The following is an 18584-nucleotide window of genomic DNA, read 5'->3' on the forward strand; positions in this document are numbered from 1 at the left end:
ACCCGGAGACAGACCGTACCCTGAAGTGCCTGACACAGAGCTTACCCTGGTCTGGAATGTCGGATGACGCCCAGACCAACTGTAAGGCTGGTGCCATGCGTTGGCAGCCGGGGCACTCCAGCGGTTGTGTTGTCTCTGGGCCTCTGCCCATAGGAGAACTCTTGCAGCAAGTTGCTGTGGACATAGCAGGTCCCCTGCCTGTGCACAGTAGATTGGGGAAGACATGCAGCCTCCCTGTAGTGGATGCCACACAGGATCCAGAGGCTGGTGGTCTGGCCGCCATCACTGTGGCACAGGTAGCGGACGAGGAGGGAAGAGTAGGCCTAGGTGACAGGATAGGTTTCCCGAGTCATAGGTCGACGGAGGAGGATTGGAGGGCAGGTCTGACGGTTAGGGCAGACAATTGCCAGTTAGGTATGACGGAGGTGCAGTGCCTGGGGCACCATGTGGGAGGAGACAGGGGTAGGCCCAACCCAGAGGGGGTGGAGGCAACCAGAGGCTGTCCCCGACCCACATCACCCAGACCGGTACTGACCTTAGAACCTGTAAGGCCCTACGGACATGTTGTCATTGACTTCAGTCCTGTAGTGAACCCCTTGACAGAGATGGCTAGGAAGGGCATTCCCAAGTCAGTGGACTTTGCACCCGCTTGCGAGTTGGCATTCCAGTCATTGAAGGAGGTTCGGGTACCCGCTCCAGTGCTGATGGCGCACATTCTTGACCAGGACTGTGTGTTACGAACTATTGCGCCACTGCACGGACTGGGAGCTGTACCAAGCCAGAAAGAGCCATATGGGCAGGAGCACCCTGTGGCCTGGTTGAGCAGTATACTGCTATTGTGGGAGGTGGGGTATGCCACGATTGGGACACCTTGGGTGGCACTTGTTTGTAACCGGCCCCCCACCGTGGTGACTTACCACCTACCTGTTAGGTGGCTGCAACCTATCTTGGGGAAATTGGACAGACTTTTGTGGTGGAGCCTTGAACTTGGACTTCAGGTGGACTATTTGAACATTGTGCACCAACGAAGAGAGGCCCACTACACTATGGATGAACTGTCTAGGCCAGAGCCTACACCCCCCAGGTAGCGTCCCCTTCACCCCAACGGACTGCGGGACCAGGACCCAAATCGTTGGGACATGGGTCCCTGGTTGACCCGCTTGAATGGGGGGGAAGGAATGTGACCGGAGAGACAAGCCAGCCACACGTGTAATGGCGTCTGCGGCACTAAAGGGGTTAACCCTCGTGCCCAGCGCCATGTTACGGACTGTTTAAAAGTTTGTTTAATTATGTGTTTTACTTTTAACATGTCATATGTAGTGCTCTGTGCACTATTGCAGGAAGACATGTTTAACTGTATCTATTTTATATTCAAGACAGGCTTGGTGTATATTTAAAGGAAAAATGCAGTTACTATAGATGTCTGAATACGCATCTCTTATCCTCTGGAAATAGGAAGTGGCATGCTAATGGCCCTGTTCTATCAGAGAGGTGTGAAGGACAATACCTTTTGATGTGTAAGTTCCTTAGAGAGAGATGCTAATCACTGGGTCTATGGGCTTGGATTTGATATACGATCCCTGAATGGAAGATAAAGGAAGGAAGACTGTTTGTATTGTAGCCATTCCTGTTGTAATCTTAAACACTGGGATTGCCTGGAGATGTGAATGACCAGACACATTTGTATTTTGAAGATATGTGATAAATTTATCAATAGTGAATGTTAATCTGATACCAAACGTTGTCTGGGTGACAGGAAGGAGGATATTGTTTTATTGCACTTATATCCTTGTAAAATGTAATTTATTGGTATTTTGTAAAATAACCTGATTGGTTGGAGAAGACAGGGAGGGCTTACCCCCCTGTGATACTGTGTGGAAAACTGACATAAAAAGGAGACCTGCGTGCCTCCAGAGTTGTAGTTGTACCATCTTTATTCTGCTGAAACATCTAATTGTATGCTGTTGCCCCTAGCAATAGGGAAGGGTTCTCTTTAGAACTATTGAGCAAATAAACATCTTTGCCTCAAGAAGACTGCTTCATCTTGTGACCAACAGGGTTAGGCCAAACCTAGCCCCGTCCTCCGGCTGTCCAGGGAAGTACCTAGCGTCTCCAAGCTCCGTATTCTGCTAGCTACCGGTAGAGGCCTAGCAAGTGGCTAGTGGGGGATTCGTCGACACCACACAGGTGTGGTAAAGCAGTGCGTCGGCACATACAGAGCAGAACCGTGGTTCCAAACGCCACGGCAGGTTAGGAGTTTGGTGGTGGCAGCGAGAACCCGCCCACAGCGCAGTGGGTGGAGTCAGTAACAGGCGGTTACTGACGGTAAGCGGGAATCCCCTATGTGGTCAGGCCTCGTGCGGCTTGACCTTCCAATCTGTGCGCAGTCAATGGGACGCGAAAGCGGCGAGTGCTTTCGTACGGTACCGTCCTGTCACAGCACTTTAAAAAAATAGTCCCCAAACAGCACATGATGCAAAGAAAAATTAAAGAAAAAAGAGGTGCAAGATGGAATTGTCCTTGGGCCCTCCCACCCACCCTTATGTTGTATAAACAGGACATGCACACTTTAACAAACCCATCATTTCAGCGACAGGGTCTGCCACACGACTGTGACTGAAATGACGGGTTGGTTTGGGCCCCCACCAAAAAAGAAGCAATCAATCTCTCCTTGCACAAACTGGCTCTACAGAGGCAAGATGTCCACCTCCTCCTCATCGTCCGATTCCTCACCCCTTTCACGGTGTACATCCCCCTCCTCACAGATTATTAATTCGTCCCCACTGGAATCCACCATCTCAGGTCCCTGTGTACTTTCTGGAGGCAATTGCTGGTGGATGTCTCCACGGAGGAACTGATTATAATTCATTTTGATGAACATCATCTTCTCCACATTTTCTGGAAGTAACCTCGTACGCCGATTGCTGACAAGGGGAGCGGCTGCACTAAACACTCTTTCAGAGTACACACTGGAGGGTGGGCAACTTAGGTAAAATAAAGCCAGTTTCTGCATTGCCTCCAAATTGCCTCTTTTTCCTGCCAGTATACGTACGGACTGTCTGATGTGCCTACTCATATAATCCTCCACCATTCTTTCAATGGTGAGAGAATCATATGCAGTGACAGTAGACGACATGTCAGTAATCGTTGGCAGGTCCTTCAGTCCGGACCAGATGTCAGCACTCGCTCCAGACTGCCCTGCATCACCGCCAGCGGGTGGGCTCGGAATTCTTAGCCTTTTCCTCGCACCCCCAGTTGCGGAAGAATGTGAAGGAGGAGCTGTTGACGGGTCACGTTCCGCTTGACTTGACAATTTTCTCACCAGCAGGTCTTTGAACCTCTGCAGACTTGTGTCTGGAAAGAGAGATACAACGTAGGTTTTAAATCTAGGATCGAGCACGGTGGCCAAAATGTAGTGCTCTGATTTCAACAGATTGACCACCCGTGAATCCTGGTTAAGCGAATTAAGGGCTCCATCCACAAGTCCCACATGCCTAGCAGAATCGCTCTGTTTTAGCTTCTCCTTCAATTTCTCCAGCTTCTTCTGCAAAAGCCTGATGAGGGGAAAGATCTGACTCAGGCTGGCAGTGTCTGAACTGACTTCACGTGTGGCAAGTTCAAAGGGTTGCAGAACCTTGCACAACGTTGAAATCATTCTCCACTGCGCTTGAGTCAGGTGCATTCCCCCTCCTTTGCCTATATCGTAGGCAGATGTATAGGCTTGAATGGCCTTTTGCTGCTCCTCCATCCTCTGAAGCATATAGAGGGTTGAATTCCACCTCGTTACCACCTCTTGCTTCAGATGATGGCAGGGCAGGTTCAGGACTGTTTGCTGGTGCTCCAGTCTTCGGCATGCGGTGGCTGAATGCCAAAAGTGGCCCACCAACAGCATCTCTTGCACGCCCCTGTCGTTTTTAAATAATTTTGCACCACCAAATTCAATGTATGTGCAAAACATGGGACGTGCTGCAATTTGCCCAGATGTAATGCATGCACAATATTGCTGGCGTTGTCTGATGTCACAAATCCCCAGGAGAGTCCATTTGGGGTAAGCCATTCTGCGATGATCTTCCTCAATTTCCGTAAGAGGTTGTCAGCTGTGTGCCTCTTCTGGAAAGCAGTGATACAAAGCGTAGCCTGCCTAGGAACGAGTTGGCGTTTGCGAGATGCTGCTACTGGTGCCGCCGCTGCTGTTCCTGCTGCGGGAGGCAATACATCTACCCAGTGGGCTGTCACAGTCATATAGTCCTGAGTCTGCCCTGCTCCACTTGTCCACATGTCCGTGGTTAAGTGGACATTGGGTACAACTGCATTTTTTAGGACACTGGTGACTCTTTTTCTGAGGTCTGTGTACACTTTCTGTATCGCCTGCCTAGAGAAATGGAACCTAGATGGTATTTGGTACCGGGGACACAGTATCTTAATCAAGTCTGTAGTTGCCTGTAAATTAACGGTGGATACCGGAAACACGTTTCTCACCGCCCAGGCTGCCAAGGCCTGAGTTATCCGCTTTGCAGCAGGATGACTGCTGTGATATTTCATCTTCCTCGCAAAGGACTGTTGGACAGTCAATTGCTTACTGGAAGTAGTATAAGTGGTCTTCCGACTTCCTCTCTGGGATGACGATCGACTCCCAGCAGCAATAACAGCAGCAGTAGGCGTTACACTCAAGGATGCATCGGAGGAATCCCAGGCAGGAGAGGACTCGTCAGACTTGCCAGTGACATGGCCTGCAGGACTATTGGCTTTCCTGTGTAAGGAGGAAATTGACACTGAGGGAGTTGGTGGTGTGGTTTGCAGGAGCTTGGTTACAAGAGTAAGGGATTTAGTGGTCAGTGGACTGCTTCCTCTGTCATCCGAAGTTTTTGAACTTGTCACTGACTTCTGATGAATGCGCTGCAGTTGACGTATAAGGGAGGATGTTCCGAGGTGGTTAACGTCCTTACCCCTACTTATTACAGCTTGACAAAGGCAACACACGGCTTGACACCTGTTGTCCGCATTTGTGTTAAAATAATTCCACACGAAGAGGTGATTTTTTTTGTAACTTGACCAGGCATGTCAATGGCCATATTCGTCCCATGGACAACAGGTGTCTCCCCGGGTGCCTGACTTAAACAAACCACCTCACCAGCAGAATCCTCCTTGTCAATTTCCTCCTCAGCGCCAGCAACACCCATATCCTCATCCTGGTGTACTTCAACAGTGACATCTTCAATTTGACTATCAGGAACTGGACTGCGGGTGCTCCTTCCAGCACTTGTAGAGGGTGTGCAAATGGTGGAAGGCGCCACCTCTTCCCGTCCAGTGTTGGGAAGGTCAGGCATCGCAGCCGACACAATTGGACTCTCCTTGGGGATTTGTGATTTAGAAGAACGCATAGTTCTTTGCTGTGCTTTTGCCAGCTTAAGTCTTTTCATTTTTCTAGCGAGAGGATGAGTGCTTCCATCCTCATGTGAAGCTGAACCACTAGCCATGAACATAGGCCAGGGCCTCAGCCGTTCCTTGCCACTCCGTGTCGTAAATTGCATATTGGCAAGTTTACGCTTCTCCTCAGACGCTTTTAATTTTGATTTTTGGGTCATTTTTCTGAACTTTCGTGTTTTGGATTTTACATGCGCTCTACTATGACATTGGGCATCGGCCTTGGCAGACGACGTTGATGGCATTTCATCGTCTCGGCCATGACTAGTGGCAGCAGCTTCAGCACGAGGTGGAAGTGGATCTTGATCTTTCCCTATTTTACCTTCCACATTTTTGTTCTCCATTTTTTAATGTGTGGAATTATATGCCAGTATCAATAGCAATGGCCTACTACTATATATACTGCGCACAACTGAAATGCACCACAGGTATGGATGGATAGTATACTTTATGACACAGAGGTAGGTACAGCAGTGGCCTACTGTACTGTACTGCTATATATTATATACTGGTGGTCAGCAAACTGTGCAAAACTGAAATGCACAACAGGTATGGATGGATAGTATACTTGACGACACAGAGGTAGGTAGAGCAGTGGCCTACTGTACCGTAATGCTATATATTATATACTGGTGGTCAGCAAACTGTGCAAAACTTAAATGCACCACAGGTATGGGTGGATAGTATACTTGACGACACAGAGGTAGGTAGAGCAGTGGCCTACTGTACCGTACTGCTATATATTATATACTGGTGGTCAGCAAACTGTGCAAAACTTAAATGCACCACAGGTATGGATGGATAGTATACTTGATGACACAGAGGTAGGTAGAGCAGTGGCCTACTGTACCGTACTGCTATATATTATATACTGGTGGTCAGCAAACTGTGCAAAACTTAAATGCACCACAGGTATGGATGGATAGTATACTTGACGACACAGAGGTAGGTAGAGCAGTGGCCTTCTGTACCATACTCCTATATATTATATACTGGTGGTCAGCAAAATTATGCACTGTACTCCTACTATATACTACAATGCAGCACAGATATGGAGCGTTTTTAAGGCAGAGAACGTATAATACTGGTGGTCACTGGTCAGCAAAACTCTGCACTGTACTCCTCCTATATAATACTGCTGGTCCCCAGTCCCCACAATAAAGCAGTGTGAGCACAGATATATGCAGCACACTGAGCACTGATATGGAGCGTTTTTCAGGCAGACAACGTATAATACTGGTGGTCACTGGTCAGCAAAACTCTGCACTGTACTCCTCCTATAATACTGCTGGTCCCCAGAATAAAGATATGCAGCCCCCTGAAACAAAGTGAGAGGACGCCAGCCACGTCCTCTCACTATCATTTCCAATGCACGAGTGAAAAATGGCGGCGACGCACGGCTCCTTATATAGAATCCGAATCTCGCGAGAATCCGACAGCGGGATGATGACGTTCGGGCGCGCTCGGGTTAACCGAGCCATACGGGAGAATCCGAGTATGCCTCGGACCCGTGTAAAATGGGTGAAGTTCGGGGGGGTTCGGTTTCCGAGGAACCGAACCCGCTCATCTCTAGTTTATACCAAAGCTCTAGAACGGGCGGGAGAGTGCGGATGACTCTGCAGCACCAATTGCCCAAACATGAGGTCTTCCTCAGCCAGGGTATCAAACTTGTAAAACTTCGCAAAGGTGTTTGAACCCGACCAAGTAGCAGCTCGGCAAAGCTGTAATGCCAAGACCCCACGGGCAGCCGCCCAGGAACAGCCCACCTTTCTGGTAGAATGGGCTCTCACCGATTTCGGTAACGGCAATCCTGCCGTAGAATGAGCTTGCTGAATCGTATTACAGATCCAGTGCACAATAGTCTGCTTGGAAGCAGGAGCCCCAATCTTATTAGGAGCCCCGAGGACAAACAGAGCCTCTGTTTTCCTAATCTGCGCCGTTCTGGCGACATAGATTTTCAAAGCTCTATCCACATCGAGAGACTTCGATTCCGCCAAGGCGTCAGTAGCCACTGGCACCACAATAGGCTGGTTCACGTGAAATGATGAAACCACTTTTAGCAGAAATTGCTGACGAGTTCTCAACTCCGCTCTATCAGCATGAAAGATTAAATAGGGGCTTTTGTGAGACAAAGCCGCCAACTCAGATACCCGCATTGCGGATGCTAAGGCCAACAACATGACTACTTTCCAAGTAAGGAATTTTAACTTCACCTTACGCAAAGGTTCAAACCAATGTGATTGCAGGAACTGCAATACCACATTAAGATCCCACGGTGCCACAAATGGAGGTTGGATGTGCAGCACGCCTTTCACGAAGGTCTGAACTTCTGGAAGGGAGGCCAATTCTTTCTGAAAGAAGATTGATAAGGCCAAAATTTGTACTTTAATGGATCCTAGCTTTAGGCCCGCATCCACACCTGCTTGCAAAAAATGGAGCAAACGCCCTAGCTAAAAATCCTCCGTAGGAGCCTTCTTGGATTCACACCAAGACACATATTTCCTCCAAATACGGTGTTAATGCTTTGCCGTTACTTCTTTTCTAGCCTGAAGAAGTGTGGGAATGATTTCACTGGGAATACCCTTTCGGGCTAGGATTTGTCGTTCAACCGCCATGCCGTCAAACGCAGCCGCGGTAAGTCTTGATACACGCACGGTCCTTGTTGTAACAGGTCCTCCCATAGAGGAAAAGGCCAGGGATCTTCTATGAGTAACTCCTGAAGATCTGGGTACCAGGCCCTTTTTGTGAGGGTCCCTCGACCTGGAACAATATCTCTGAAGTTTCTTGTTGAGGCGGGATGCCATCATGTCTATTTGAGGAATTCTCCAACGAATTGTCACTTCTGCAAAGACCTCTTGCTGAAGAAACAACAAGAAATATAGCCAAGCGCTCGATGCACACCAGTCTAGATGCAGCCAACAAAATAAGGCTACTCAACCTTATACAAAGAAAAAATCGTAGAACAAAAGTATTTGTGGCGCATATAGATTGTGCAACAAAATTTATTGCTTCATTTCAAAAACAACAATAAAATTTAATACATACAAATATCACCACCGGCCGGTATTTCAAACATTTTTTAAAAACATAAAATATGCTCTTATTTGTCTGGTAAATATGAGTAAATTAAACAGAAGATCATTCAGCAGTATCCTCTAGGGTATATATTTTAACTGCTTTACTGAATCAGTCCATTTAAAATAATGTAGCAGTTCTTCAGGAATATTTGTATCACTGCAGAGATAACGTAACAATAATGTAACAAAGTAACACAATGCACGCTGATCCTTCCAACCAGCAGAGCCGCTGGCGGCTGTATGTAAAGGATTTCAATCAGAGCAGCGTGCCAGTGTCCGTTCAGTGATTTAGATCCGGTGAAGTTTTTTTTAAAAACTTTTTGTTCTTTACAGTGTCTGGCCAGACAAAAATCATATATGCTCACCACTCTCTTCCAGCATTGGAATCTCCGTGGCTACCTCCCGGCTGCTGGTGCTTTTAACCTTTTTATGCAGTCATCTCAGGAGGAAGTCATCCGTGTGGATCCAATAATCAGTGCTGGCGGTGGGCAATATAATGGTCGATGGTACGAGGTAAAGGTGTAAGAGTCTTTAACGCGTTTCCCCGCCTCCCTCCGGGTTCAGCGGCTTCATCAGAAATCAGATTTCTGATGAAGCCGCTGAACCCGGAGGGAGGCGGGGAAACGCGTTAAAGACTCTTACACCTTTTACCTCGTACCATCGACCATTATATTGCCCACCGCCAGCACTGATTATTGGATCCACACGGATGACTTCCTCCTGAGATGACTGCATAAAAAGGTTAAAAGCACCAGCAGCCGGGAGGTAGCCACGGAGATTCCAATGCTGCAAGAGAGTGGTGAGCATATATGATTTTTGTCTGGCCAGACACTGTAAAGAACAAAAAGTTTTTTAAAAAAACTTCACCGGATCTAAATCACTGAACGGACACTGGCACGCTGCTCTGATTGAAATCCTTTACATACAGCCGCCAGCGGCTCTGCTGGTTGGAAGGATCAGCGTGCATTGTGTTACTTTGTTACATTATTGTTACGTTATCTCTGCAGTGATACAAATATTCCTGAAGAACTGCTACATTATTTTAAATGGACTGATTCAGTAAAGCAGTTAAAATATATACCATAGAGCAGGGGTGTCAAAGACAAGGCCCGCGGGCCAAATCCGGCCCGCCAGACCTCGTCTGATGGCCCACGGTGCCGCCGCCATGAAACCCCCTTCTCCCGAGTGCCCAGCTGGGGGGGGCGGGGTTTCGCGGAATGACGCGATTGCGTCGTGACGTCACGACGCAAACGCGTCATTCAACGAAACCCCGTCGGAGGAGGGAGAAGGGAGCCGCGCAGACGAGGAGGGAGAGGCGGCTGAAGAGCGGCGAGAACCGCTTCAAATGTAAGTCAGCCCCTCTCCCTTCCTCTCTTTCTCTCTCTCTCCCTCCTTCCACCACCTGCCACAATGTGTAAAATGGGGACCTGTACCTGCCGCTATGTGTAAAATGGGGACCTGTACCTGCCGCTATGTGTAAAATGGGGACCTGTGCCTGCCACAATGTGTAAAATGGGGACCTGTGCCTACCACAATGTGTAAAATGGGGACCTGTGCCTGCCACAATGTGTAAAATGGGGACCTGTACCTGCCGCTATGTGTAAAATGGGGACCTGTGCCTGCCGCAATGTGTAAAATGGGGACCTGTGCCTGCCGCAATGTGTAAAATGGGGACCTGTGCCTGCCACAATGTGTAAAATGGGGACCTGTGCCTGCCACAATGTGTAAAATGGGGACCTGTGCCTGCCGCAATGTGTAAAATGGGGACCTGTGCCTGCCGCAATGTGTAAAATGGGGACCTGTACCTGCCGCTATGTGTAAAATGGGGACCTGTGCCTGCCACAATGTGTAAAATGGGGACCTGTGCCTGCCACAATGTGTAAAATGGGGACCTGTACCTGCCGCTATGTGTAAAATGGGGACCTGTGCCTGCCGCAATGTGTAAAATGGGGACCTGTGCCTGCCGCAATGTGTAAAATGGGGACCTGTGCACTATAAAAGGGGGCACATGGCTGGGCACTATAAAAGGGGGCACATGGCTGGGCACTTTAAAAGGGGGCAGATGGCTGGGCACATATAAGGCAGGTGGAGCGGTAAATTTTGGATAGACCTACAGATACAACCGGCCCTTTGATGGGGACCAAACTGCTGATGCGGCCCCCGATGAATTTGAGTTTGACACCCCTGCCATAGAGGATACTGCTGAATGATCTTCTGTTTAATTTACTCATATTTACCAGACAAATAAGAGCATATTTTATGTTTTTAAAAAATGTTTGAAATACCGGCCGGTGGTGATATTTGTATGTATTAAATTTTATTGTTGTTTTTGAAATGAAGCAATAAATTTTGTTGCACAATCTATATGCGCCACAAATACTTTTGTTCTACGATTTTCTCTTGCTGAAGACCCCACTCTCCTGGATGGAGATTGTGTCTGCTGAGAAAGTCTGCTTCCCAGTTGTCCACTCCTGGAATGAAGACTGCTGACAGAGTGCTTGCATGTTTCTCCGCCCAGCGAAGAACCTTTGTGGCCTCGGCCATCGCCGCTCTGCTCTTTGTTCCGCCCTGGCGGTTTATGTACGCCACTGCTGTTATGTTGTCTGACTGAATCAAGACGGACAGACCGTGAAGAAGATGTTCCACTTGCAGAATGCCGTTGTAAACGGCCCTTAATTCCAGAATGTTTATGTGCAGACAAGCTTCCTGGCTTGACCATTTTCCCTGAAAGTTTCTCCCCTGTGTGACTGCTCCCCAGCCTTGGAGACTTGTAGCTGTGGTCACCAGGATCCAATCCTGAATCCCGAACCTGCGTCCCTTCAGAAGGTGAGAACTGTGCAGCCACCACAGGAGGGATATCCTAGTCCTGGAAGATAGGATTATTTTCCGGTGCATGTCCAGGTGAGACCCGGACCACTTGTCCAACAGGTCCCACTGAAACACCCTGGCATGGAACCTGCCATACGGAATGGCCTCGTAGGCCGCCACCATCTTCCTCAGCAACCGAGTGCATTGAAGAATCGACACTCTTGCCGGTTTCAGAATCTGTTTTACCATGTTCTGTATTTCCAGAGCTTTTTCCACTGGAAGAAAAACGCTCTGTAATTCTGTATCCAGAATCATACCCAGGAACGACAGCTGTGTCATCGGAACTAACTGTGATTTTGGCAAGTTTAGGAGCAAGTGCTCCTTGGATCTAGCCTTTATTAGGAGATCGTCCAAGTACGGGATAATTGTGATTTCCGGATTGCGCAGGAGAACCATAATTTCCGCCATAACCTTGGTGAAACTCCTCGGAGCCGTGGACAAACCAAATGGCAACGTCTGAAATTGGTAATGACCATCCTGAACAGCAAACCTCAGGTATGCCTGATGTGGAGGATATATGGGAACGTGTAAGTAGGCATCCTTTATGTCGACCAACACCATAAAATCCCCCTCCTCCAGATTGGAGATCACTGCTCGGAGAGATTCCATCTTGAATTTCTTTAGAAAGAAATTGAGGGATTTTAGGTTCAAAATCGTTCTGACTGAGTCATCCGGCTTCGTGACCACAAACAGACTTGAATAAAAACCCTCCCCCTGTTGTGACGGGGGCACTGTGACAATGACCAATGACTTGATTTTGACACAGCTTCAGTATTGCAGCGCATATCACCTCCCTTTCTGGAAGAGAAGCTGGCAAGGCCGATTTTAAAAATCGGTGAGGGGCACGTCTTGAAACTTTAATTTGTACCCTTGGGTTACTATTTCTACTATCCAAAGATCCAGGTCCGAGCGCACCAGACCTGACTGAAGAGTTTGAGATGTGCCCCCACCGGTGCGGACTCCCGCAGAGGAGCCCCAGCGTCATGCGGTGGATTTGGTAGAAGCCGGAGAGGACTTCTGCTCTTGGGAACTTGCCACAGCCTGTGACCTTTTTCCCTTTCCTCTTCCTCTCACAGCAAGGAAGGAGGACCCACGTCCTTTTTTGTATTTATTGGGCCGAAAGGACTGCATCTGATAGTGGGGCGTTTTCTTTTGTTGTGCAGGAACATAAGGTAAAAATGATGACTTACCCGCGGTAGCCGTAGTTACCAGGTCAGTGAGGCCGTCACCAAACAAGACCCTACCGTTAAACGGTAGAGACTCCATAGTCGTCTTAGAGTCAGCATCAGGATTCCATTGATGAATCCACAATGACCTCCTAGCCGAGACTGCCATGGCATTGGCCCTTGATCCCAAAAGGCCAATATCCCTTACAGCTTCTTTTAAATATGCTGCAGCGTCCCTGATATGACCCAGAGTCAAAAGCACGCTATCCCTGTCCAGGGTATCTATCTCAGACGACAAGTTATCTGCCCACTTTTCAATAGCGCTACTCACCCATGCCGAAGCAACAGCAGGCCGGAGTAGCGAACCTGTAGTGACATAAATGGATTTTAGTGTATTTTCCTGCTTACGTTCCGCAGGATCCTTTAGGGCTGCCGTGTCAGGAGACGGAAGCGCCACCTTTTTAGACAGACGCGATAGAGCTTTGTCCACCGTGGGGAATAACTCCCACTTTTCCCTGTACCCAGAGGGGAAGGGATATGCCACTGGAATTCTTTTGGGAACCTGTACCTTCTTGTCAGGATTTTCCCAAGCTTTTTCAAAAAGAACGTTTAGTTCATGAGAGGGAGGAAACGTTACCTCAGGTTTCTTTCCTTTAAACATACAGACCCTTGTATCAGGAACAGCAGGGTCCTCTGTGATATGTAATACGTCTTTTATCGCCACAATCATGTACTGAATGCTATTAGCAGTTTAGGATTTAATCTGGCATCACTATAGTCGACACTGGAATCAGAATCTGTGTCGGTCTCTGTATCAGCTATCTGGGTAAATGCACGTTTCTGTGACCCCGAAGGGGTCTGAGCTTGTGACAATGCATCCTCCATGGATTTCCTCCATGTCTGGTTCTTAGACTCAGATTTATCTAATCTCTTAGTCAACCGAGTCACATTAGCATTCAAAACACTCAACATGCCGACAGGGTCACTCCCACAGTCTTTTCAGTCCCCACTCCAGCCTCCTCCTGGGAAGAGCACTCAGCCTCAGACATGGCGACACACGCGTACCGACACCCACAACCACACTGGGCTATAGGGGACAGACCCACAGCAAAAATTGTTAGAAAGATACAGAGGGAGTTTGCCAGCTCACAACCCAGCGCCTATCCCGATACTGAAACTTTATATACAATGCCTCAGACCTGTTAGCGCTTTTATAATAAAAATAGCACCAAATGTACTGTGCCTCCCCCCAGTTTTGCACCGTTACTTGTACAGCAGTGTGGAGGTCAGGGTCTCTGCAGCTTCTGTGAAGAGAAAATTGCACCGGTGCGCTTCAGTCCCACTCATTTTAGCACATTTATACTGGCGGGGTCTATATTAAAAGTCCAGGCACTTTTCATATAACTTTTACCAGTTTATTTCAGGTCTACGTGCTGCCCAGGGCACCCCCCCCCCTGAGCCCTGCACCCTGTTGGTGCCGCTGTGTGTGTGGAAGCGTGGCACGCAGCGCGACCGCTGCGCGGTACCTCAAGACCTGAAGTCTTCTGCCGTCACTGAAGTCTTCAATTCTTCTTTTACTCACCTAGCTTCTTTTTTCTGGCTCTGCAAGGCGGGGCGACGGCGCGGATCCGGGAACGAGCAGCTAGGCGTACCAAGTGATCTGACCCTCTGGAGCTAATGGTTTCCAGTAGCCTAAGAAGCAGAGTCTTTAACTCACAGAAGTAGGTCTGCTTCTCTCCCCTCAGTCCCACGAAGCAGGGAACCTGTTGCCAGCAGGTTTCCCTGAAAATAAAAAACCTAACATAAAAGTCTTTTCAGAAAAACTCAGGAGAGCTCCCCTGTGTGTGACCAGTCTCCCTGGGCACAGAATCTAACTGGAGTCTGGAGGAGGGGCATAGAGGGAGGAGCCAGTTCGCACCACTTTTAAAGTCTTAGAGTGCCCATGTCTCCTGCGGATCCGGTCTATACCCCATGGTTCTTGAAGCCTCCCCAGCATCCTCTAGGACGTATGAGAAATAGACGCTCTCCCTATTAATATCCCAGCCCCGATACTATCCACCCTTAGATCACAATATCCATATAACTGGCGCCGTGCTTCCCTTCAATACTTAGGGATTCATATTCTTCCCTCTACTTCCTCTGTCTTTGATAATCAATTTACCCTCTTTACTTGTTAAGTTTCTAGGTCAGACTAATTCATGGTTATCTTATGATATTTCCTGGTTAGGCCGCGTAGCGGCTGTCAAAATGACTTGAATGCCCAAACTCATGTATTTATATCATACTATTCCCTTCTTATTTCCCAAAAAGTATTTAGATAAGTGTAATTCTATCCTATTATGTTATGTGTGGAAATCACACCCGCCTAGATTAGCCCCAACCAAAATGATTTTGCCTCGTAGGAATGGAGAATTAGGTATGCCTGATTTACTTCTTTACCAGGAGGCCTGTGTATTAGCTCAGCTCAAACATTGGTTAGATGCGTCACCTGAAGCGGGTTGAGTGTCCATAGAAAAAGTGAGAAGTTAAGTTTTTCCTTTAGACGACATTCTTAAAATACTACCAAGATTACGACCCTCTTTCTTAGCCCTTCTCCCATTCGTACAAACATCTTGAAGATATGGGACAAATTGATATGTTGTATTCCTGCTCATTTATTGCCCTATGCTTCAATTTCATTATGTTCTATAGCTAACATAGGCCCTCATTCCGAGTTGTTTGCTCGTTATTTTTTTTAGCTACGGAGCGATTAGTCGCAAACTGCGCATGCGCAATGTTCGCAGTGCGCCTGCGCCAAGTAAATTTGCACAAAAGTTAGGTATTTTACTCACAGCATAACAAGGTTTTTTCATCGTTCTGCTGATCGTAGTGTGATTGACAGGAAGTGGGTGTTTCTGGGCGGAAACTGGCCGTTTTCTGGGAGTGTGCGAAAAAACGCAGGCGTGTCAGGGAAAAACGCGGGAGTGTCTGGAAAAACGGGGGAGTGGCTAGGCGAACGCTGGGTGTGTTTGTGACGTCAAACCAGGAACAAAACTGACTGAACTGATCGCAGTGTAGGAGTAAGTCTGGAGCTACTCAGAAACTGCTAAGAAATTTCTATTCACAATTCTGCTAATCTTTCGTTCGCAATTCTGCTATGCTAAGATACACTCCCAGAGGGCGGCGGCTTAGCGTGTGCAATGCTGCTAAAAGCAGCTAGCGAGCGAACAACTCGGAATGAGGGCCATAATTCCTAATCTTTCTATATGATATGCTTGTAATATGTGTGTTTTAGGTGATCTTTTGGACGGTAATAATAGCCTTCCATTTTCTGTACTGCAGTCCCGTTTCAACCTCCCGAATAGGGAATTATTTCATTATTTTCAGGTTCAGCACTGGTACAAAGGTTTACCTAAACAAGTGGAGGCTTCGTGTCCAATATCTCAGGCCATCTCAGCGCATCTCTCCCAAAGTAACTCGATCAGAGATATATCTTTTTGGTACAAGACTTTATTGAGCTTGATCTCTATTTCTAAGTCAAATGCACAGTGGAAATGGGAGGTGGACTTGGGACTTTCACTGCCTGATGCTCAGTGGGAACAGATATTTACATCATCTTATCGATTGTCGAAATGTCTGAATCAGGCGGAGATGCATACTTCTAAATAGATTATACTTGACTCCTGATAAGACTACACACTTTCTGGCAATCCTGTTCTAAATACTGCTGGCGTAATTGTGGAGAAGTAGGCAATATCTTTCATATTTTCTGGACCTGTCCCCGTATTATCTCATCACAGATAGATGTTGGGACACATATGTATTGCAGCTAGGGCGGCGATAGCCCAACATTGGAAGCAATCTTCTGCCCCTCCTATAACTATAGTTATTAAAAAGATACAATTCCACTTCACCATGGAAACAGAGTTTATGCCTTATTCCTCTCCAATGGTTAAATGGATGCAATGGCACGAATATATGTCAGTAGGTGATGGTGCCCCCCCCCCCCATCTTAACAAACCCTCCATACATCTCAATCTATTTACTGTCCAGTATAGACTTATAGTCTTGTACGATAAGCTATTTTCTGGTATAATTTACTGCTTGACGTATGACTCATTGGGCGGGATTCAAATGTTTTATTGCCCCCGATCTCCCATCTAAAGTGACGGGAGATCGTGGGGCGATATTCTAATGACCCCCGTTATCGCGCCCATAAGAGACGGGTTTAGCCGGGTAAAGCAGCTAAACCAGACTAAAAACGGATCCGGTCTCTAAATCAACAGTAACTAGGTCGACAATGTCTAGGTCGACATGTTCTAGGTTGATAGGTCAAAAGTTCGACATGAGTTTTTCACCATTTTTGTTCTTTTTTTGAACCTTTTCATACTTAACGATCTACGTGGACTACGATTGGAACGGTAATCTGTGCCGAGCGAAGGCCCCTTTGCTCGAAGCATGGCGACGCAGTGCACTAATTGGGGTTCCCGGTCACTCTACGAAGAAAACTACACCAAAAAAAAACCAACATGTCGACCTTTTGACCTAGAACATGTTGACCTAAAGACCCTGTCGACCAATAGTGGGCGACCTAGTTACTGTCGACCTTCCATACCACACCCACTAAAAACATGAGCGCGATCATGAAAAGTCCTGTTTGGGCGTTTAAACGGGTCACTTTTCGCACATTTCAGCTCAACACCCATGGGGGTGGTGAGCTGAAGTGCTGATATCGCACCCATCGGCAGAAACATTTGAATACTGCCGGCGGGCGCGATGGGGGCGAAAGGAGGGACAGAAGATTTGAATCCCACCCATTGACTATTCTTTTCCTGAATTGCCTGTTTATTTGAAACTGTTATGTGTTTATGTTTGACATGTTTGGTCTGTGTATGTCTACATCCCTTGTCCCTGGTTCTGTATCCCCTCTCCTTCCTTAGTTTTTCTTTTCTGTATCCCACCCCTTCAAAAATTTAAAACTATTTTAAATAAAAATTATTGATGGAAAAAAAACGTGGTTAGTTTTGCTTTGTAGAGGATTGTGGCTGAAAAAGACTTACGGAAAAGTACACCTCCTGCAACTTGGAGGCCATTACATTAAGCCAGAGGTTCTCAAACGGTCCAGGTTTTAAGTTTATCCATGGTTGTCCACAGCTGACTACATTAGTACTTAGTCAGTTTGATTAAACCCTCTGTGCTAAGCCATGGATATACCTAAAACCTGGACCGTTGGGGGTGCCTTGAGGACCACGTTTGAGAACCTCTCCATTAAGCCTTAAAATCAACACTTTTTGTTTAGGTCTGAGGAAACATTCCATGAGAAAGAGAAACTAAGCAAGGGTCATGGTCACGCACTAAGTCTAGCTACTACAGCATTTCTGTGACTAGCCACGTGTGGAGACAGCTTAAGGCTCTAATGACCATGGAGCCCTTCTTTGTGAGTCCATCTGAGCTATATGGAAGGTAACGGCCTCTTCTGCCTAAATGCCACTCTGCATCCTTCACAATCACAAGACAACTGATTGATACATTTTGGATGGGGTTGAGCTTTGAACAATATCTCGGCTTCCTCCACCAGCAAGTACTGCACAGCGTGACACTAGCAGGGAATTACTCCATGGTCAACCAAAGCCAGACCTGGAGAGCATTTGGGACCAGAGCGCTCTGCAGTCACTGTGGGATATGTGCCATGTTTGTGCATACTAATCAGAAGCATTTAGGACTACTTTAGCTGTTTAATCATATGCATTGGATTTTGACTTCTTACTGACCCCTGTGCTAACCACACACGCTCACGATTATACTAGTCAGATGCTGGACATTTATCCTGCTATTATCACTTGTTAGTGTTCCTGCTGCTAATGTTCCTCATTTCCTCCTCTGCTCACCAGACCTTTACTCTTCCACCTACGCCAATCATATCCTCATTTCCTCCTCTGCTCACCAGACCTTTACTCTTCCACCTACACCAATCATATCCTCATTTCCTCCTCTGCTCACCAGACCTTTACTCTTCCACCTACACCAATCATATCCTCATTTCCTCCTCTGCTCACCAGACCTTTACTCT

Source organism: Pseudophryne corroboree, chromosome 3 (genome assembly GCF_028390025.1).
Source record: "Pseudophryne corroboree isolate aPseCor3 chromosome 3, aPseCor3.hap2, whole genome shotgun sequence".
Classification (NCBI taxonomy): Eukaryota; Metazoa; Chordata; class Amphibia; order Anura; family Myobatrachidae; genus Pseudophryne; species Pseudophryne corroboree.